Source organism: Protopterus annectens, chromosome 17.part0 (assembly GCF_019279795.1).
Source record: "Protopterus annectens isolate FY-2018-M chromosome 17.part0, PAN1.0, whole genome shotgun sequence".
Taxonomy (NCBI): domain Eukaryota; kingdom Metazoa; phylum Chordata; order Ceratodontiformes; family Protopteridae; genus Protopterus; species Protopterus annectens.
This window is the reverse complement of record NC_056751.1, coordinates 269,855,318-269,879,476: the sequence shown is the minus strand read 5'-3', so window position 1 is coordinate 269,879,476 and position 24,159 is coordinate 269,855,318. Positions and strand designations below refer to the sequence as shown.

The following is a 24,159-nucleotide window of genomic DNA, read 5'->3' as shown; positions in this document are numbered from 1 at the left end:
AGAAAGGCTTGTGGGGCTCAGAAGCTTACCAACAGTCCTGGATACAGCAAATCTGTATCCGGACTAGACTAGTTACAGGAAAGGCAGGAAAACGAGCTTAGATTTTTTTTTCAGAAAGCAGCTAAAACAAGAGCTAAAAACAATTCAAGTGTAGCAGTATTAAATCAAATACAGTTTAAATAAATGCAATTTATTTGAAATGTATTCTGAACTAAATCCAATTTTTGTTTTATTCAACTCTAAACAGTTACAAAGTGCCAAAAAATATACTTAGCTGAGAAGCACACTCAGTCAGAACACAAGGAGATTTTTTTGTTAGTAAAGTGCAAGGGGAGGAAGGAGGAGCAGAAGATAATTCAAGGTTAAGAACCATATGGGTTGGCCTTCTCAAATGTTCCCTCTGTATTAGGTAGAATGAACACTAGACTGGGAGGAGTGTCCCAGATCAGATTTACACTAGGGGTGGGAAACTGCAAAGCCACCAGGTAACCAGTTTCGGAACAAATCAGAAACAAAAAACAATGCAAGCAAATATATAAAATAATTCAGTCAGGCAAAAATTAAGACAATGCAGAACTCTGAAAAGTTAAAGTGCCAAGAAATATACTTATCAGCAATATATTTCCAGATTGTTTGAGAGCACTCTTCAGTCAGAGCACAAGGAGTTTCTAACAGTGTATGCAGATATTTACAAACAGGAGCTATTTTTAAATCAGCAAGCCTTGACACAATTAGAGAACAAAAAGGCTGTTAGACCAGTTTTATAAACTTTACCACCACCACCACAGGAATAGGGGGGATCCAGTTTCAGAACAGATCAGAAACAAAAAACAATGCCAGCAAATATATAAAATAATTCAATTAGGCAAAAATTAAGACAATGCAGAACTCTGAAAAGTTAAAGTGCCAAGAATTATACTTATCAGCGATATATTTCCAGACTGTTTGAGAGCACTTTTCAGTCAGAACACAAGGAGTTTCTAACAGTGTATGCAGGAATTTACAAACAGGGGCTATTTTTAAATCAGCAAACCTTGAAGCAATCAGATAACAAAAAAGCTGTTAGACCAGTTATCAGCGATATATTCCCAGATGGTTTGAGAGTACTCTTCAGTTAGAACACACAGAGTTTCTAACAGTGTATGTAGGAATTTACAAACAGGGGCTATTTTTATATCAACAAGCCTTGAAGCAATCAGGTAACAAAAAAGCTGTTAGACCAGTTATCAGCGATATATTTCCAGATGGTTTGAGAGTACTCTTCAGTTAGAACACACAGTTTCTAACAGTGCATGCAGGAATTTACAAACATGGGGCTATTGTTTTATTAGCAAGCCTTGAAGCAATCAGATAAAAAAAGCTGTTAGACCAGTTTTATAAACTTTAACACCACCACAGGAATAGGGGGGAACCAGTTTCAGAACAGTTCAGAAACAAAAAGCAATGCCAGCAAATATATAAAATAATTCAGTCAGCAAATATATACAATAATTCAGTCAGGCAAAAAGTAAGACAATGCAGAACTCTGAAAAGTTAAAGTGCCAAGAATTATACTTATTAGTGCTATATTTCCAGATTGTTTGAGAGCACTCTTCAGTCAGAACACAAGGAGTTTCTAACAGTGTATGCAGGAATTTACAAACGGGCTATTTTTAAATCAGCCAGCCTTGAAGCATTCAGATAAAAAAGCTGTTAGACCAGTTTTATAAACTTTACCACCCCCACAGGAATAGGGGGCAACAAGTTTCAGAACAGATCAGAAACAAAAAACAATGCCAGCAAATATATAAAATAATTCAGTCAGGCAAAAATTAAGACAATGCAGAACTCTGGAAAGCTAAAGTGCCAAAAACCGCTTGAAGTAGATGCTCAAAGTGGTTGGTCTGTGCAACTCTTCCTCGTATAGGGCACCATGTAGATTCTGTGCTGCTGCCCACAGCTCCATTCATTGGTGAGTTTATGAGATGAAAACACTCAGCATGTTTTTCGGACACAGGAGAAACCCCATTTCCAACTAACCACGGGAAAAATCCATTACCATAGTCTTGCTAGCTACAGGTCCCCCACCATTAACCAGGAAATTCATACACCATACCTAAAGTTACTAGAATCACTCACCATTCAGCCCAATATCATACTCATGGGTAATTTTAACTACATCTCGATTAATTTGGGAGGCATACATGACCTCTAACATGCAGGCCAAAAGATTTCTTGACTTTGTAAATTCAAATGCCCTGGAGCAGCTAGTCTGCACTCCCACTAATGTGAACAAATATCCTAGATCTGGTACTCACAAATATGGGAGAGTGCTGCACCACCCCCCATGTTAAGTCCTTACTAGTAAGATCAGATCAAAAAGTGGTCTTCCTTGAAATAAAGGCAACACTAGTCCCCCCACCTAACCCCAAAAACTTTAACAACTTTTCAAAGGTTAACTACTCCCTATTAAAGGATGGCATATCTAGTTTTCAAGTGCCCTCAAATCCAGAAAATACAAAAACCTATACACAGGCATATACAAAAGCCCTGTTTGACCATATAAACTGCATAAAAAACAGCAGTGCCAAACCAAAATAAACCCAGGTCAAACCACAAAAACAAGCCACCATGGTGGACCCCTAGTATTCACAGGTTCATAGCAGGTTACTAGGCCAGCAGCCCTAGAACCTTTACAAGCCTACCCATGTTAATCCAAAGTATCCTCGTGTTCTTCTTTGGTAGTTTGGTTTATGAACAGAGTGGGTCTGTGATCAACACCAGCTACCCCTGTCCATGAGGGACAAGGGTGCCACCCCATGGGCGTATTTGCGGTCTCCCATCCAATTATCTAGGTTGGATTTGAATAAGATCAGTGAGGAGCTCTATTTTTCATGAATAGAAAGTCTATTCCAGAGAAGTGGCAGTCTCTGGGAAAAGTATCTGTGCCTCCAGCATGTTCTGTTAATGTCACAAGCTAGGTTGAGATCCCTAGAGCAAGTGACTCTTGTACCATTTGACTTGCGGTTGTGCAGCATTTCCATTAGGGCAGGGTTGGAGATTGCCCTACAGGCCAGGCACAAGTCAACTCTCAGCAGCTTATAAAATACAAAGTGCAGGGCTTTCAGTCTGTCCATGTAAGTCATGGTTTGGAGTCCCTGTATTTTCTTAGTGAAAAACCTCTGGGGTTTCCCTCAGATGCTGCAGGTGTCTGGTGAGGTATATGGAAAAGGATGCATTATACTCTATTAGTGGTCTGATGAGGGTTGAGTACAGTGGAGTTATAACATCCCTTGAACTGGATGCTATGCCCTTACTTATGAGGTTCGCTACATATAAGGCTTTCCTTACCACTGTGGAAACTTGTTGGTCAAAGTTCAGATTGCTATCAACCTGTGTTTCCAAATCTGGCAGCACTGGGTTGGAAATTAGGGAGGGTGCTGTCAATATTGTAATTTGTAGGGAATTCCATTCTGCAAAAGGGAATAATAATGCATTTTTTACATTTAGTTTTAGACCTTGGCTTTGGCACTAATCATTTGTTTGTATTAGCCCTTCTTGTAATATGTTGACATAGTTGAAGGACTCAATGATTGCTCCCAGTTTACAATCATTAGTGAACTTTGTGAGCCAAATGCCATCTACTTTGGCCTGGAGTTCTGAGAAATAGATGCCAAACAGTAATGAACCCAGCACAGACTCCAGTGGTACTCCACTGGTGATGGGTCTACTGGTGGAGGTGGAGTCACCAATTTTGACCGTGTGTCTTGTCGGTGAGCTGGCTAACCATCTAGTAACATAAAGGTTAATCCCTATCTGGGATAGTTTGCTCAGTGATGCCAGAGTGGGGAATTGTGTTGAAAGCCTTGGCAAGGTCAAGACCGGCAGTGTGCACTGTCTTACCTTCGTCCATGGCTTTGGTGGCATTCTTAAAGAAGTCCAGCAGGTTTAATAAGCATGATCTACCCTTAACGAGGCCAAATTGGGTTGGGTCTAGTGTTTGGAGGTCACCTATGTCCTTGTTGATAAAGTCCATGATAATTCTTTCCATGGCCTTGCAGATAAGGCTGGTTAGACTTACGGGTCTGTAGTTCCCAGGGTCAGTTGATGGTCCCCCCTTTCTGCAGGGGGATTACTGTTGCTGCTCTCCATTCGGCCAGAACATTGCCAGTTCTCAAGATATGATTAAAGAGGACATCAAATGGGTCCACTAGGTCTTGTTTTAGATTTAGTAAACAACCTGGGATATTGTCTGGTCCCACTGAAGCTGTGTTTTTGGTCTTGATGTGTGCAGAGATAATCTGCTCTCTGGAGATACTAGGCAGAGAGCTAGTGTCAGGTATGCTTTGGGATATGGTAGGTGGGGATGGGGGGGGGGGTGAAGTCTACTCTGAATCTATCACCTAGCTGGTTGGCAATATCTTCCATTGTAGATTGAGTGATCCCATCTCCAACCAGTTTGGCACATAGCTGGGCATTCTCTTTTAGGCTCTGGACGTAGTTAAAGAATGCCTTATGATTATCCTCGGCTAGGGATGCGGTTTTAGTTTTGTAATTTGCTTTAGATGACTTCACAAGATTTCTGATTTTCTTGTTTAGGCATAGAAGGGAACTCTTCCTCTGCAAACTGATATCCCTCTTGCTTTAAGACAACAGTTTCTTCCTCTTGTATACTCTGTTTAAACTTGAAGTCCACCACAGCGACTTGTTTTTATGGGAAGAGCTGGTTTTGATCTGGTCAGGTACAGCAGAGTTTATGCAGTCACTTAAGTGTTTGTACAGGGCATTTGTGTACACTTCTGCAAAGTGATCATTGATGTCTATGATTGCAGGTGGTATGAAGCTCTTTATATCATCACTTAGTAGGCTGTAGTTAGCTTTGGTAAAGTTTTTTTATAATTTTTGTTCCTGTGAGGGTGTCAGTTCCAGTAGTTACTTCAAATGAGATGGAATTGTGGTCTGACCTAACCAGAGAGGGAATCACACATGGGGAAGTACAATGACACCCCCCCCCCCATATTGGTGAGTACTACATCCAGAACATTACAGTCCCCAATGGGGGGTGCAGACTGTTCCACAGCATTTATGTTAAAGTCCAGGAACCTCTGGGTGAGCGTCTTTTTGCTTGTGTAATGTCCCCCCCGGTCTATGGCAGGATAGTTGAAATCTCCCATGACTAAGATGTTGTGCTGTATGGTGAGGGAATCCAGTAAATCGAAGTAGGTGGTGTCCTTCCACTGGTTCATGGTGAAGGACCTACAGCTAGCAATGATGTGGAATAGTACCTTCCAAATAGTTAATTGGGCATGGAATAGTTTGAGTGAGTCATGATGTTTGACCAGTATCGAAGTGTATTTGGTTTTAATGAAGATGGATATACCTCCACCTTTGGTTTCTTCAGCCTCATTTTGAGGTCTCAATGTGTGGAAGGCATTGTAGCCTTGTACGTCTGGGGTGCTCTCAGTGACCTTGAGCCATGTCTTGGTAACTGCCAGACATCAGTAACCTCTAAGCTGAGGAGTGCTTCCAGGGAGTGCAGTTTCATGTTTAAATTTCTAGCATTAAGCAGCACGACTGAGTTTGTCTCAATTAGATTTTGTTACACTGGAAACTCTGTTTTGACAGTGCCTAAAAAAGGCAATATGGGGGAGGCAAGGGCCATTCCCAGTATCCAAAAGCCTAGGGGGGCCATGTGCAGACTACCCCTAGCAAAGCAGCAAGGTCTGTCCACCATATCCTCCCAGGCTGACAGATACTGGATCCCCCTGGACTGTCACCAGAAGTTGAGCCGATTGTTGAAGTCAATAATTTTTGTTTACATCGTGGCATCATCCTAGGTGAGGGTAGGATACTGCTTTGGACTAGGGATATACCAGTCTGGGACACACAATCAAGAGTTATTTCATGTCTCTCTTCATACAGTCCAGAGAGGTACATCTCAAGAAATTCACTCCAACATGGACTACAACAGAGTCATAACAGTACTTGTTGTTGAGTGACTTAAGTCCATGCATGATCTGTCAGATCCTGGCACCTGACAGGCAGCTGCCTTATTTTGTGTGAGAGGTGAAGCGTGTTATTTTTACGTGACAGAATTGACTCCACTTCCACAGTGTATTTGCATCTCTCACATACGGTGCTAATTTGCTATAGGAATAAATGGTTGTCAGTATGCATGAGGCAATTGTAACATTACATCAAGATGCTGATATCCATTGTGGAAGGATTTTTCTGAATGTGGTATTTGGAAAGGAAGTGGGCCAGCTGGACTAATTCACAAACAGCAAAAATGAAGCAGTACTTCAATTAAATACAGTTAAACTGCAGTAAATTATACTTATGTTTCATTTTGTTTCAGTGGATACCTTGGATTTCAGTGCAGATGCATTCCAGACCTCTGGCTACAGTTTCCAAATGTTGAGCAATTCCAGTAAACTGAGCACAAACCCACACAAATCCGAGGATTATATATGGCCAAAGTTAAACAGTTTTAACACAGCTACCAATGGGAAAGCCCCAAACTGAGCCTTTCTCCAGCAATCCCCAACTCAGATGGGTCCTGGGCTACACACTTCTGCCCCAAGGGTGCAGGGAGGCCCTCAATGTAAAATTGCTGGTTTAAGAGCACAGTGATACCAGATAGTCTAGCTTCAGCAATCTAGCCTATCCTATGTAAGCCAAGGAAATAATTTCTAGATGGGAAGGGGTAAGGGAGAGTCACTTACAGGTCAAAATGAGAGTCTTTAGTAGTATACTATTAGATGACCTGCAGTGGTACCACCCTCTGCACAAAGTGGCAGCTCTTTGAGCAGCTATGAACAGTGGGAGACTATGGAGACTGTTTCTTATAGAGGATTATAAACTGGAGAGGTTTGCTTATATGCAAGCATGGGGAACCGTGTTTGTGCAGAGGCTATTATACCAGCAGGATGAAAGACTTTTCTAAAGTTAAACCCTCAGGCCAATGAGATAAAAACACAATAAGCTATTAACTAGTAGTTCCCACCTTGGATGGGATGAATTTAGTTCTCTACTCCCACCAGAGTGCAAAAGAGCCCTCCCAGTGTAAAACAAACTGGCTTTCAGCTCAAGTGCAGTAACAAATGCTTTACGACAGAAGTAAGGATTCCTGCAATATCAGGAATCCTTGGAACTAAGTTCACTAAACCTGAGAAATGTTCACAACACAGAAAAATTTTGCAAAACAGAAATATTTTGGCAGACTCAGAACAGCTTTTGTGGAACACTGTTAATTCAACCTAAGAGCAGTACGGTAACAGATGGAATTTCTAGTATTAATCGGTTTACAACAAAAGAAAGAAAAATGCTGTCAGGAAGTAAGAGTGAATGTGCGCACCAGAGAAATAAGTCCTTCATTAGTCTAAACAAGCAAATCAGGGTACTAGTTGAGTCTGAAAGATGACTGAGGTAAAAACAGTCTCTAAAGATAATGATAACCATAAGGCATTTTTCAGTTACACCCACAATCTTAAGGGCAACACCCAACAATGTGTGGAATTAGTTGTAGATATCATCACCTATACTCAGCTGGAAGATATAGCAAATCTGCTGTCTGACAAATTCAGCTCAAATTTCACCTCCCCATCACCCCCAGTTCTCTCCCAAAAATACTCTCCTCTACAGTGCCAATTATCACCAAAGATCAGGTTGTCACCGTGCTCTCTAAAGCTAAAAACAAGGCTTCAGTGGGGCCTGACAACATACAAGGTTGCCTCAAACAGCTATCAGGCCCAATAGTCTCTATATTTAACCACAGCCTCCAGACTGGCTTTGTTCTGAAGGAACGGATGACGGCAACAGTCATCCCTCTGCATAAAGGGGGACCATCTACTGACCAGAGAAATTACAGGCTCATAAGTTTGACAAGTCTTATATGAAAGACCATGGAAAAAAATAATCCTATATCAGATAAATAATGAAACAGGAGACCTCCAAACACTGGACCCGGCCCAATTCAGCTTTGTCAAGGACTAGTCATGCCTACGGAATCTGGTTGATTTCTCTGAGAAAGTCACTAAGGCCACGGATGAGGGTGAAACTGTACATAATGCCTACCTCAATCTGGCCAAGGCATTTAAAACGATTCCTCACTCACATATTACAAATAAACTCACAAAACTGAGCATAAATCCCTGTGTCACCAGATAGGCAGCCAATTGGCTGATGGACAGGACACGTGGTTAAAGTGGGTGAATCCAGATCCATCATGAGGCCAGGTTACTGGTGGTTTGCCACATGGCTCAGTACTAGGACCACTCCTGTTTGGAATATACTTATCTGAAGTCAAGGCAAATGTAGAAAGCCTCTGGATGACAAAGTTTGCTGATGACTGAAAGCTGGGGCTAGGCTTGTAAGGGTCCTTAAGCCATTATCCTAGTAATCTCCTATGAACCTAAAGTTCATGGACTCCTTTATTGGATGTGATAGTGTTCTTTAAGCTTTTTTTTTTTTTTTGGTACTGTTTTTGATTTATTCTCTATCTTTTAGATGATGGGTTTTACATTTAATAAATAAATTGAGGATTTTTTGCTGTAGAGTTTATCTTTATGCATCTGCTTATTAAGTTGCTGCTACTTTGCCAGATTCTCTCTCACTCTTTATATACTACTCACCTCACTAAGTGCCTGGAGTTGATCATGCAGTGTGTTCACAGTTCTTTGGCTCAACGCTGTGGCAGACCACTGGCCAAAATGTCAGAAGTACAGAGAGCACCTAAAGGTATCCCATAAGGTTCAAGTAGAATGCACCTCTCTTTTATAAGCCTCAAGAAAAGGATCAATCATCTCTTGTAAGATAATTTTAAAGTCCTGTCTCCTAACAAAATATAAAAAAAAACTTCCATATTTAGGGGCATCGGGGTCAACTTGTCTAAAAGCATCTACACCTAAAAGGGTCCAAACAGGGACATGGAATTAACTTTAGGCTTGACTTCTACTAAATGCTTTATATCTGTTAGAGGAATATAAAAACCCTATTAGCTCAGAAAGGGTATATGCCCAGGGTCATTCAAATTCAGTGCATCAAAATGTTTCTAAACTAATTTGGAGACAGCTGACAGGCAAGGGTGCTAGTAGGACTAAACCTGATCACAGGGTATAAGCTTAAAATCAAGTGCTTCTATCAGGCTGAGAAAGTTCTCTTATGCATAAACTGGTAGAAAATGAGAAGCATAAAGTGTGAAGCCCACATGAAATGCAAATAAGCGGTAGTATGCAGAAAATTATGATAAAATAAACATGATGCAAATAATTTACTTTCTGAATTTTGTTGTATATTACTGTGTACTAGACCTAACAGCAGTGATGCACATTGCAATCCATAACTCCTAGCTGGAAATAGGCAATGCAGTATAGTAACACAGGTTTTGTAGTGTTGCCTATCCTTTGTACTCGCAAAAAGATGGAAGAGCACCATGTGCACTGCATCTGCAACAGCGTATACAATGTTGTCCTACTGTGTAATCTGTTCATATAGCCTATTCTCTCTTCCCAAGCACATCCTGTGCTAACCCATGGGTAGTCTGTTATGTTGTGCAGCCCTTAAAGAATGCAGCCCCCAAGTGCCTCCTGTAGTATACAGCATACAGATAAACAGCCATTGACACTGTGCATCCATGTACACTGAAATAATGTCACCCCTCCTCCAGTATTTCTTGAATTATATACAACTGTAAGGTACATAATGCACACTGCTGTGTATCTTACCACCTACCACACTCCTAAACACATTTCACTCACAGTGATCATCAGAGTACCATTAAAACAAACTGTGTACTGAGCCTCTGCATGAAGCTGTACCATTCATTTCACACTGCAGTGCACTAACTGTGTACTGATAGATGTCAGATTCTACACCTGAATTGTGCATCTGTATGTACTGCAGATGAGAAGCTATCTGAACTACAGATGGTTTCCAATATGGAGTGCATCTCTGAATCTCACCTTCTACACAACTTGTCCTGTCTCTGAATCCCTCCAACATATTAGCATTTAATCAGTATGATTCACTTTGACATTGAAAGTTGAACTTCCAGAGCACCACGGTTAGTAATCACCGGACTTAAAGAGCATCACACCTATACCTGGAGTACCATCTTTCTGAACCCCATCCAAAGACATGAGGAATACAAATAAGTACTACTAACAAAACTAAAAACATGCTAGTGCCAGCTGTACCACATTTCTTAAAATATTTAAATATAATTATAATACGTGAAACATGGGATGACTTGGTTGTTATTCAGCATGCCTCTTCAGTAAAGAATGGCTTAATAAAACATTTTAAATCTGCTTACCAAATGAATTAACATTCTACACATGCAAAGAAGTCTGAACTAATTAAAATGTTGCATATACTGTTTCCTATATAACCTAACAATTTTAAAAGAAGATACATTTCCTTTCTGTATTTCGACATATACTGTTCTTTGGTAACTCCACCATGGTATGCCTCTTCTTAACCTAACTTTCAGAGGAATTCTTTTTTTTCAGCAGTTCCAATGCAAAAGACTTAACAGTATATATAACTATCTAGCACTCCACTGCGTTCAGGTGTGCATGCCACCTAATGGTGAAGGAACTGTCTTCTACCCTTTTTTTAATCTAATCCAAAAGCCGCAACAGATCTGCCGCAGAGAAGTGTTCATAACTGCTGTTCCTACCCAACTGAATAGAATGCTAATTCACAGTTAAACTGAAAAGGCAGAAAAACACAACATTCCAGACAAAGGACAAAAGAGAGAGGAGTGCTATGCACTACACAAGAGATATCCCACTGCACTTGTGCTCATCTCTGAGCCATGGGCTACTGATGCAGAAGAAGATAGGGGTAATCAAACACCAGTTTAGCAACTCACAATATTAGCTCAACTATGGAACAGCTAATGATAAGTAACCTAATGTTTTTTTTAAACAAACTCCTGAATCTCAGACCACAGCAACAAAGATGTCTCCTGGTTATTAAAAACTAAAGCCTATTCCATACGAAGCAGCAGACTTTCTTTTGAAGTAAACAATAATCAGGCTGTGATTATACAATTCAGCTCACTAGTTCCTTAATCCCTTTCTCATTAAATATGCCCCAAAGTAACTGATAGATGCATTCAAAATTCTGCAGAACTGGTCCTACCCAAATTAGTCTTCTCCTTTCAATTCTGCAGTAGTAGTTTACTACTCTCTGACAGATGTCACATTTCATTGTATTGCATCTTAACAAATATTCGCACTATAATCTGTGGGGGGAAAAAAAAAAACAAATGTAAAAACTATTTTTATCATCATGACTACATGTATACCAAACCCGCATGTATTCAGAGTGTTTTGCAGTTGAGTACTGCTCCTGGCTGGCATCCTTACAGGATCCTCAACTTCAATCTGAGGAACTGTGATTCCAAGGATATAGAAAATGTTACTCATTGACATTCTACACAGAATTACATAATAACAGTAATACGATACAGGTAAGTATGCAGAGTTACAAACATTAAGAAAGGTGTTAAGCATGACATGGAGATGTATTATAAACTGTCAGGTTTTAAATTCACAGCATATGCAAACAAAAGTTATGGACTCACAATAACGACAGATCCATGTTAACTGTCTCCATCTGGTTCAATCTGTGGGACTTCGATCTGACACCGGCCAGTTCCAAAGAATTTAGCCCACTTGGTTCCACCTCTCTTACCCATAATTCTCCACTCTTCCTTCAACTCCTCAGGTCGAGTTTGCCGCATGAAAGAAACATTATAAAAAAAATATAAAATTCTGGAAATGTACATTCAAAAATGGATTATGACAATCAAGGACGATGCAAGACTCCAAGAAAGTAGGAAAAACAACCTCCATGTCCGGTCATCTCAGGAGGCAGGACTCACCAGGTCAGCAAGAAGGCATGGGCATGAGCGTGGAAAGGTTGGACTAGATGGAGACAGACAACATGGCTTCAACCTGTGGGATAGTCGCCAGCTGTGAAAAATTCCTTAGGAGGAACTAAAAAGGATATTCTACAACACAATGGAGCCAGAGGAAGCCCTGGATCTAAACTGGATATCCTTAGGAGGAACTAAGAAAGGATATTCTGCAACACAGTGGAGCCAAAAGAAGCCGTGGATCTAGACTGGATAGCCACCTTGTAATGAGACGCAGAAGTGTGATGACCCAACCAAGTAGCAGCTATGCAAACTTCATCCATTAATACTTGAAAAAAGAAAGATGCAGAAGTAGCCATGGCTCTTGTCGAATGATCCTTAGGCTTATGTGAAAGGGACATGCCTTTCAAAGAATATGCAAACAAAATACAACCCAAAAGCCACTTGGATAAAGTCAGTTTAGACACAGGTGAGCCCAGCCTAGATTTTGAAAAGGAAATGAAAAACTGACTGGATTTTTTAAAAGCTTTGATACAGTCCAAATAAAATCTCAATTGTCTCTGAACATTCAAGCAATGTATAACGTATTAATCTTTATTAGAAAAATTGGGGGAAAAGATAGGTAAATGAATAAAAATGTTAAGGTTATTTTCCAAAGCCACCTTTGGCAGAAAAGAAGGGTTCATATGAAGAGAAAGCCCATCTTTGTGGAACACCAAATAAGGAGTTGAGAGCTTGTAATTCAGAAGCCCTCCTTGCAGAAGAAATCACTACCAAAAACAAAGCTTCCCAAGTTAAGAGCTTCAAATCAAAGGTAGCTAAAGCTTCAAATGGTGGGCCTGCAAGAATTTGCACGACAAAGTGTAAATCCCAGGGAGGGACAGTATCCCCCACTGGAGGACGTAGCAAAAAGGTACTTTTGAGGAATGCTTTGGAAATCTTGAGTGAAGCCAAAGGCATGTTATTCTTGCTGACATGAAAATTAGAAATAGCTGCTAACTGAACTTTAATAGTATAAAAAGCTAGAACCGCAAACTCCAGAGAGTCATTAGGAGAGCTAGAAGAAGTAATGGAGAAATTGTATAAGATTTCAGATCTATACTTTAATAGATCATAATCAAAATTTCTATTTTAAATAAGAAAAAAGAACTACAAGTTACAGATAAATCCTTCATAGGAAAACAAGAACTTACGGTAAATTATTTAGAAATAGTGTTATGCAAAAATATAAACGAAACAATATTAATAAATTATAAAAACATTATTGAAACAATAAAAATATATATAGAAAAGTGGAACAAAATTATATTAACTTTTGAAGACAGATTGCAATTAATAAAAATGGTCTTACTGCCAAAAATACTATAAGTAGCATTAGCAATACAGTTAATTCCTGAAAGATGCATTCTTAAAGAAATAAACTCATGGTTAATAAAATTTTTATGGTATCCCAAAAAAATAGAGTTGCTCTAACTCATCACATTAGACCCTGGAAACAAGGAGGATTGAACTTCCCAGAAATAGAAACATATAAAAGCATCTGTGCTTAAAACTACAATAGACCGGATAAACCCAAATTATTTTGCCAACTGGAAAGAATTAACAACGGCTATATTAACAAATGAATTTAATCTGTTAAAAAAAATTTTAATAGACAGATCAAACAAACCCTGGTACATACTATGCGTAAGTATACAATATAACAAAACCTTCTAAAACAACACTGATTAATCACTACATCAGTTCCTGTAGGAAACTTATCAAAGCAAACATAGATCTAAAACTTTGGTTTGACCTTTTAACCCCATTTACCATCACTAAGAACTTTCCTCACAAAAATATATAGGGAAAACAATAACCTCCTGGGAACAAAATGGATTCTTATGCTGGTTTCAATGTGTAAATAAATTAAATGTTTTAGATATACATATGATAAAAACTGCTTACAATATTCCAACACAGGACTGGTTAACCTTACAAAGCATTCTAATGTACACTCAAGATTTATGCAGATTAATTAGTAATTCCTCATTTAAAGATATTCCAAATCTAATAAGTTTTCTGTATGAATTTATATATAATAGTTGAGAAAAGAAAAATTCCATTTCAAATCTATATAAAGAGTTAATAACATATAAAACAATTCCCAAACCATCATACTGGCAGTTCTTAACAAAAGGTTAGTCATTGCAGTTAACAGAAGAAATTAAAACTAACATCTTACTATCAGTTAATTACACCTCTAATACACAGTACTGGACAAAATTTAACTGGAAATACTTAGAGAGCATTTTTAACGCCAGATAGAATTAAAAAGATCAGTACTACTACAAATGTTTTTTTTTGCTGGAGGTGTGAAAAGTCAAATAAAGCAGACTGGATTCATATTTTTTATGAATGTAATAAAATTAAATCATATTGGAATGGAATCAATCATTTTTTACAAGTTTTATTTAATGAATCCTTTACCTTAACTGAAGTATTGATAATTCTAAATGTAAATGAAGGTCCCTACCTGAATAAGCCAAATATGTATTTGTTATGGACAATACTTGCTATATCTAGGAAATGCATAACCAGAAGGTGGAATTCAAATACATCCCCAACTTTGGAAGAATTCTACACTTCACTGAAGACAACTGTATCGATGGAAATAAAAATCAAAGAACTACGAATCTATCCCAGGCCATTGGTCAATAATCCTTGTAAGAAAGTTATATCTTTGTTGGACACTCTGCAATAATCAATATTGTATCTCTGATAACTGATCTGTTAATTCTATATTTACTAGCATACAGTGTATATAACTGAAAGTCAGGCTATTGTAAATATTGTATATAGTTGTTTAAAATGATATTTAAAAATATTATGTAAATGTTACTTTAACTGAAAATAAAAAAAATATTTGAGGAAAAAAAAAAAGCTAGAACCAGACTAAAACAACTCAGCAAGAAAATCCAAAACAGATTCCAGAGGCAGAGAGACAGGACTAGGACCTCTAGATTCTGCCCACATAACAAACCTCCTCAATTTACCGGAACAGACCTTCCTCGTAAACTGTTTTTGAGACAATGACAATGTATGAATGACAGCCTGTGAAAGCCTGGTATTTCTGGCTATCAAGGAAGGAACCATGCTGAATGTTTGGGAGATTCAGGCTTTCTGGATGAAAAATGAGATCTGGAATGGGATCCAGTATGTGGGGGAGGGGTACTTCAGAAGAGGCCAAAGGGAGGGAAACCACACCTGACAAAGCCAAAAGGGGACAATGAAGATCACTGTAGTTCTGCAGTGGGTTGCTTTCTGGAGAAACTTTTATCATCGGGCAACTGGAGGATAAGAGTAAAGAACCACCAGGGGCCAAGTAAGCACCAGAGCATCCCAGAGTGACTACCATAGAGGGGAATGACAGTGCAATAGCTGCTGCACTTGGTATTGGATGGGGAGGCAAACAGGTTGCAACAGGGAGTGCCAAATGTCGAAAAATCCAAGCTTCAACCTTCAGATTTAGGAACCACTCATAAGGCAAAAATATGCTCCTGCTGAGGTTGTCGGACAGAATGTTGGATTTCCCTGAGATGTGCATTGTCAACAGAAATCACTGAGAAGATATTGCTCATAGTATCCCGACAAACAGGATAAGAATGTGGTAACCCCTGTCTGTTGAGATACCAGACAACGGACATATTGTCCATCTGATCACACCTCTGGGAAGGGCATCCTGAAAGGCCTACAATGCAAGTAGGAGTGCTCTCATCTCCAGAACATGGACATGAATGCGGGCCTCTGTGGAAGACCAGGACCCTTGAGCAGTGCTCACTTCAAAATGCCCCCCCAACCCCCACCCCATGAAGCAGGCATCCATGGTGATGGTGGCCAAGGGAGAAGGAATCACAAACAATCTCTCATTGGTTAGCAAGGGAGACTGCAACCACCAACTAATCCATTTGTGACACACCTTCGTTAACAGTATGGGAAAATACAAGGGATGAGTAAGGAAGGACCACTGAACAGCCAGAATCCATTGCAGAGCCCTCATACAATATCTGACTAAAGGAACCAACCCTACTGATGCTGCCATATGACCCAGAAGTTTCATAACTGCATGTGCCAGAGACTTCAGAGTTACAAGCACTGACAGGGCATGAGCCAGAAGGCTGAAAACTCTGGAATTCAGCAGCCTGGCAATTTGGTTGATCATGTCTAAAACACCCTATGCATTCTAAAATTTGTATTGGTTTCAGGCTCAATTTTGGATAACTGATTGTGATGCCTGAATTGTTGCACATTAACAGTAAGGAATTCCTGACAGTGATTAAAGATGCCCTTGTGGGGGCTGTGAGGAGCCAATCATCCTGGTATGGAAAAGACCTGCAATCCCTGCAGCTGGAGCCTGGCCATGACACTGACAGTTGGTAAATACCCAGAGGGGTTGTGGTGAGACCAAACAGCAGGGCCCTGATCTGGTAATAACTGGTCCCCAGACAGAAGTGCAGAAATCTCCTGGAATGCCTGTCTATCTTGATGTGATGTAGGCATCCTTGAGGTCTATCAAGCACATCCAATTATCCTTCCTTAGAAGAGGAAAGATAGACTGCACTATGACCATCTGGAACTTAGCCATTTTGACAAACGGATTTAGCTTGCTTAAATCCAAAACTGGTCTAAGGTCCTTTGTTTTCACTGGAACTAAGAATCACCTGGAAGGGAATAGACTCCGAATCCTTTTGGTCTGGTGGAAACTCCTGAATGACTAGATTTATGAGCAGCTTGCAAATCTCTATAGCTGCATATAATCTGTGATGAGGTGGAACATCTAGGAGATGTTTGGGTTGACAATTTGGAACTTCTAAAAAGGGAATATAATAACCTCTGGATGCGACTCTCAGTACCCAGGCGTGTAAAGCGATGGCCTCCCAAGCTTTTGGGTGGAAAGCCAGATGACCCCCTACTACCTACAGAGAAGAGCACACTGGCAACCCTTCAAAATCACTGAAAGGGCCCACAAGTGAAAACCCCAAAGATGCCCTGATTCTGTAGACTGCCCCTGCCCGTGGGTGGCATCTATTATGATCCCTCCCTTTGGCAGAAACCTCTGGAGGAGCATCTTGGGAAGAGTGCTGTGACTTTGTGACTTTCTGAAGAAGAGATACTTACTTCTCTTCTGATTCCTTGAAAAGGTCCACTGGGGGTAGCAAAGCATACTCCACTGGGGACAGTGTCTTCCCACTCAGTTAGTTCCTTGTCAGAGTATCTTTAACTTTTGACCCATACAATGAGGACCCGTCAAAAGGGGCATTAATAAAGGATGCCATGAAACAGTCTGCAAAGTTACATAAATGTATCCAAGTGGGGTGCTACATGGCAATACTGGAGCCAGCTACCCAAGATGCTCCATGAGCCACATTCAAAATAAGCTTCATGGAAATATTGGCAGTAGAAGCAAGGGTAGACAACCAAGCCTTCAGTATCTTCTGCCTTTCCAGACACTGCTTCATCTTGAGAGTTCTTGACACTTTGGACACTAGGTACTGTTGAAGTTTTGTCAAGTGTAACAGGTAATTAAGAGCTCTCAGTGCAAAAGTGGCTGAGGCATAGGAATGCTTCCTTAAATAATCCGACACCTGAAACTTCCTGTTCATGGGTGAATTGAGGAGCTCTTCTCAGAAATATCTTTCTTGGTGGCTGCCACCACCGCAATGACATCAATTTCTGGACCCTTACTCCAATGCAGCCTGTCCTTGGGGGGAGCAAGAAACCTTATCTGGCTTTTTGGGGATGGGCTCCACTGTGTCTGGTCTCTTCCACCCCCCTCCGGCATACAAAGTCTATAAGGGCATCCGGAGAGGGAATCACCCAAGGTGTGGATGAGCCTATGCCAAAGGCATATGGGAATACTGGCGAATTAGCTCCAATAAGTCAATGAAAGAAGAGTAATCAGGCAGAGACTTAGGGTCTCTCTCTCCCCTGCCTTGACATCAGTATCCTCAGTGAGAGACTCCTCTGGGGAGTCAAGGTGTTTCCTTTTACACTTCCTCTTTCTGCAAACCTCCCATTCGGACAAACCCAGGGAAGAGTTGGGAAGCCCTGCCACAGGGGCAGACTGGAGGCTGGCTGGCATAGTCTGGCCAGGAGCAGACTAACAACTAATTGCAGGTGTTAATGAAAAAGGGGGGGGGGGACTGGGGAAATCTGACCCTTCTTCCGAGAGGAGAACATCCTCTCTACAATGTTGAAGCCCAAAGGAGGAAGCTGGCCTCTCAGGTCCAAGGATCCCAGAACCTAAGGGTACCAGAGACAACCCTGAACCCATGAGAACCCTGCCTAACCCTGACATTGAGAACAGCACAGAGCTATCCAAAGCCAAAGCCCCAAGTGTAGGCAATGATCCTGAAGCAGGAACTGTTGATCCTGACAAGGAAACTCCTGCTTCGATGCCATGGCTTTGAGGTCCCGATGGCCTTGGAAAGGCTGGAGTCAAGGCAACCAAGGAAAGGGATAGAGCTGATGATGCCCAACCTATTGGATCCAACCCAGAGAGTGGAAATTTAGCTGGTCCCAAAGACGTCAGATCCAAAGGGGTCAAGGAAGGAAGTCAGAAGGATACAGCTGATGGTCCTGCTGCCATACCCAAAGGGATAAGGCCTAATTTAATTTGTGCCTGGAAAAAGGACCTCATTATTTCTCCACTTCAGAGGTTTTAATGCTGCCCGGTTTACCTTTATATATGCGTAGTGCACATATGTGAAACTGGATTGTGCTAAAGGACGTTTTCCAGTTTTTGTATAGACAAAAAAAAATGCATCGAATGTGCAATGAGCGAATGCACAGTGACATTCGCTCATTGCAGATTCAGCATTTTGGGTGCAGATTGCACTATAGTGGAGATCAGGAAATGGACCGTTTCCCAACTGTAGTGCGATCTTGGAGTTAGAATATTAAAGTAGGGGGTGTGGGGGGTGCAGGGGGCTTGCCCCCTTGCATTACATTGTGCGTTCCACGGAGTTCGAAACTCAGTGAATATGCTGTTTGATTTGCTGAGTTTCGACCTTCCGTGACGTTCGAAATCCAGTATTCAGAATTTTGGCTCGCCCAATGGGCCGATCGACAACATGATTTTCAACATTTCAAAGGTCAACCTGCTGCCCACAGACCTCGATGACCAGATGGAAAACACCACTGAAGGGAGTTTAGAAGGTCTTTTGGAAGACCACCCCACATGCCAAATCTGAGCCAGAGAGATTCTGAACTGGGACAGAGACAGGAAACACTCTGGTGGCCACTCCTGTGGGGTGGACAGTGAAAAGGGGGGGGGTGCCCTACCTGAAGGAGCTTCTATAATCAAGAAAGGGCTTGTAATGCTTGGAGTTGGAGAAGGAACCTTGATGTTTTTTGACGCCAATGGAGATCAGCTTCAAGATGTCTGGGCTGATACTGGTGCCAGGGCAGCTGGAGGACCAGAAAATCTTGGGACTTTCAGGTCTGGTGAGTCTGAGGTGGCAAGACCAGAAGTAGAAGATGAAGAGGAGCTATTGTGATCCCCTTTGGAAGTTCTGCTGTCTAGGCTTCTCGGACCCGGTCTTCACAGCCAAGGAAGAACCCACTCCAGAAACAGAAGAACCCATGGATAGAAGCCCATTTAAAACCAACTTGGACCTATGGTCTCCGATAGCCCTAGTACCAAATCCTTCACAAATAAAACATCCAGAATCCAGATTCATCAGTCTCGGACAATAATTGCATCTTAGATGTGCATCCTAAGAAGGAAATTTGTGCCCACAGGACATGCACTTTTTAAAACGTTTACCCATACTGCAACAAACTATACCAACTACAACTAAAAATCACACACTACATTAAAAAACACAAACTCCCGAAAAAATGATAGGAAGACCAATGGATGACAATAACCTGTCTACCTAAGAAAGACCAAGAACAAAAAAGGATACAAAAGAGAAGAGGGTAAGGGAATAGCAAAATCTCACCAGTACACTAAGGTCTCAAAAACAGAGAACGTTGCGCTCCAAGATCAAGCTGCAAACCAGAATGGTGGCAAACTAGTTGAAGATGAAACGAGAAGTTATGGGTAAGGTAGGTGTAACCAAGTGAGCTGAAGACTTTGGATTTCTCCACTGTCATATCTGAAGTCCCACAGGTTGAAGGTAGATAGAGCAGAAACTGGATCATCAGTTTCTTAAAATGGTATAAAACATTGCACTACGTTAGTTTTTATTTATTTTTTATTTATTTATTGACATTTGTTAACCGGGTTGGTCCAGCTGGGTTTTTGGCCCGTTTTCAGTGGAGACCCGAGGAGAAAAGCTCCAATATAGATAGTTTTTAGTATATATATTACTAGTAGCAAAAACTAAAGAAATATATATAGTGTAGTACCAGTTTACTATAATCATAACTGAAGAGATCTGCCAAGTAACTATAATCATACCCTAAAAGATAGCTAAGGATTACACAAAAAGGTACACCATGTCTGCAGTGTTTTAAACTTGACTGCATATTGTTTTCTTTTGTTGGCATGGTACTCTGCCCAAGAAATGCTAATTTGTTTAAGCAAAACAAGACCTCCTGAAATCGACTGAAGTTCTTACAATATCCGTATCCCATTATTTCACTACGCAGTACTCCACATGTCCCTGCTGGTTCAGTGGATCTCTGTGTTGCAGCACAATGCCACCACCTGCATTTCTACAGCTTGGTAATTTGTCTTCTTATCATCACTTCTTAATTTGACAGTATTTTTGTTGCTGAATGATTAATGTATTGCATACATTTTGAGATTGCTTTGCTTTTTGTAGTTCCTAGATTTAAGACCCCTTTTATTGGAATTACCGTTAATCTGTAGATAAGCACTGTATATGAGTGCTGATTAAATTATACTTACAGATACTCTCCAAAGCACGGTACTGTCATATTTCAGAGGTACCATTAGACAACTGTTACACTGTGTAACTAGAACTTCAATGTTTCTGCACTTCTGCACAGTGTACATTCCTAGAAGAAAGTACTGCTAATCTGAACAAAAAACAATGCTATTAGAACAAAAATATGCCATCAGCATGCACTCTGAATAGATGCTAATATCAAAGAGTAAATGATACGACTAACCAAATTATTCCTGTCTAGAGGACAGCACAGGAATTAAATTCCATGGAGATTCGACATAAAGACAGCGCACCAAGGAAGGCAACAGATAATAAAACAACTTGGCAACAACACAATATATTAAAAAGGAAATTAAATGATGTACAGTTGTAGTATTACAGATAGAGGAAACAATGGCTATGTTCAATTGCTCAAAGTACATTTAGAACACTGCAATTAGAAAGCTGCAGTTAAAAAAAATAATAATAAAACGGATATCTTTAATGGCTGCCATTGTTTTGCCCAGAGTCTCATCATAGAGGGCATTGATGCAGCATAGAACTAACATTCAATAGGCAAACAGCATAGTAGTGTTAATAAATGTGAATAAAGAAATCTGACTAAACACCATGAGTAGATAGACTGCTGTGCTTCAGGGAGGTAGCCGAGACAAACAGAAAACTTCAAAAATGAAGCAGTATGATAGAACATTTGCTAAAGTAAGGCCAAGAGGCCAGTTGCCCCAGATGCATGCTGCTAGGGCACACAAATGGCAATATAGAGGAGTGTCACAAGGTCCTTGCAAGTTAGTCGTGCAGGCTCTTCTGTTGGGTGGCAGTACTGGTAGTCATTTAAGCAGCTGCAATTAAGGTCACAACTGCTTAAATGATTTGCTTAAGTGCAAGGAGAAGGTTACTGTTAGCTGCCTGTCGGGAGCCAGAATCCGCCACATAACACAAGCACACTCGGGTCACTCCAGAACAAGTACAAATATGACTCTGTCATTGTTCATGTTGGTGTGAATGACCTGAGATGTACCTCTCTGGACTACATGAAAAGAGACATGGAAAAGCTCTCTGATCATGTAGCCATGCTCGACAGGCCTCGTTGCTTCGCAAGAGATGGCTTGCACCTGTCACCCCTAGGCTTTCGAATACTGGCCAAGGCTCTTGCTGCCCCCATAGTGCCTTTTTTAGGCAAGGCTCAAAAGTCAAACCCACCTCCATAAACACCACAAATAAAAAAATGAGGGTTATGCTACTCAACGCCAGGAGTTTAAATCTCAAAATGCATGCGCTCGAAGCACTCCTCAGTATGGAGACATCTGTGCAGTAACTGAAACCTGGTTCAAGGCTCCACAGAGCACCCCAGCACTACCGGGCTACAACTCATACCACACATTTTGGCCACAGAACATGGACTGAAACACAAAAGGAGGGGTGCATCCATATTCATCAAAGATACCTAAACTTCCAAGTTAGTGGCGCAGCATGATACCTCAGAGATCATCCATGTGCAACTAACATCAGGCAAATCTGCAATGCAAATTGTGGCCTGTTACAGATCACCCTGCATGACCAAGGACCACCACTCCACCTTTCTGGAGACACTGGAAAACATGAAGGTCCTACCGAACACCCTTATATTGGGCGATTTCAATTACCCTACCGTTAACTGGGAAAACTACTCAAGTACGAACCTCCCAGGTCCAGCGCTTCCTGGAATTTATCAACTCAAATGCCCTGGATCAGCTGGTCAACTCCCCTACCAGATGTGAAAACATACTGGATCTGGTCATCACCAACATGGGCGACAGGTGTTCCACACCAGAGGTCAACCCATCACTGGTTAGATCAGACCATAAACTAATCACTCTGGAAGTCCACACCCCACCACCCCCAACTAAGGAAACCACAGTAAAAATCTTTTCTAAAGCAAACTTCACCTTGCTTAAGACAGAGGTGGTAAGTTTCACAGCCCTCAGGCTAAAAGATAACGCTGCCCAAGATGCAGAAACCTTTACAAATGCACTCTATAAGCACCTACAAGGATGCATGGATCATGCCATCCCTAGAAAACTAAGACTCACTCCCCTAAGAGAAGGAAACCAGTCTGGTCAACCCCTGCCATAAACAGGCTATACAATAGAAGGAGGAAACTAGTTCAGAAAAAAAGCAAATCCCAAGAAGGAAAGACATCCCTGATCAGTATTGGTAAGAAACTAAGGTCCCTCATAAAATCCTCCAAGGCTAACTTCGAAAGAAAAATAGCCAAGGATTCGAAAGATAACCACAAAGCCTTCTTTAGCTATGTCAAGAATCTAAGTGGCAACTCATAGATATGCTCTGAGCTAGTGCAAAATAGCACAAAATATACTGAACCTACTGATATTGCCAACATCCTGGCAGATAGATTCAGTGCAAACTTCACCTCCCTCTCAGCCCCAAAAGGGCCCACAATAATACCGGAAAAGTGTAGTGTCCTGGAAATCACAGACGCACAGGTGAAAACAGCCCTTTCTAAAGCCAAAAGCACAGCATCAATGGAGCCAGATGGCTGTCCCAGGTTGAGTCTTGCACGAACTACAGAACGAACTAACCCCCCACCTAAACGCACTGTTCAACCTCAGCCTCTCCACAGGCTACGTACCCATAGAATGGTGCACAGCAACGGTTATTCCACTCCACAAAGGAGGGGCCACAACTGACCCTGGTAACTATCGCCCCATAAGCCTGACTAGCCTGGTCTTCAAGGGTATGGAGCGCATCATCATGGAACTCATTAACAAAGACATTGGGAACCTCCAAACACTTCACCCGACCCAGTTCAGCTTTAAGGGCAGATCATGCCTACTAAACCTGGTTGACTTCTTCGAGACAGTCACCAAGGCCACAGATGAGGGGAAGGTAGTTCACACAGCCTACCTTGACCTCGCCAAGGTTTTTGACACCATTCCCCACTCGGGAATTATAGAAAAACTCACCAGCCTGAACATAAACCCCTATGTCACGAGACAGGTTGTCAACTGGCTTACAGACAGAACTCACACGGTAAGAACAGCAGGCTCCAGGTCCGACTCTAAACCAGTCACAAGTGGTGTCCCACAAGGCTCGGTCCTGAGACCCCTACTGTTTGGCATATACTTCTCAGAAGTACAGGCAAACACAGGAGGACTATGGCTAACCAAGTTCACCAATGACTGCAAACTGGGAGCCATAACTGACTCTCCGGCTGACACGGACATTCGCCAAAAGGGCCTTACTGAGATGGACACCTGGTGTCAAAGTCATGGTCTCAAGCTAAATGCCAAAAAATGCATAGTCATCCCGTTTGCGAAAAACAAAACACCCATGAATTACCACATAGGTGGCAGCCCCCTTAATACAGAAGAGGAAAGAGATCTGGGGACCCAG

General features: G+C 41.2%; 1 protein-coding gene across 1 annotated transcript in view; it reads right to left on the bottom strand.

Moving 5' to 3' along the window:
- Positions 1 to 24,159, bottom strand: part of METTL15 (methyltransferase like 15) — a 1,979,089-nt gene that overhangs the window by 621,888 nt on the left and 1,333,042 nt on the right. The gene's annotated exons all lie outside the window — the stretch shown is intronic.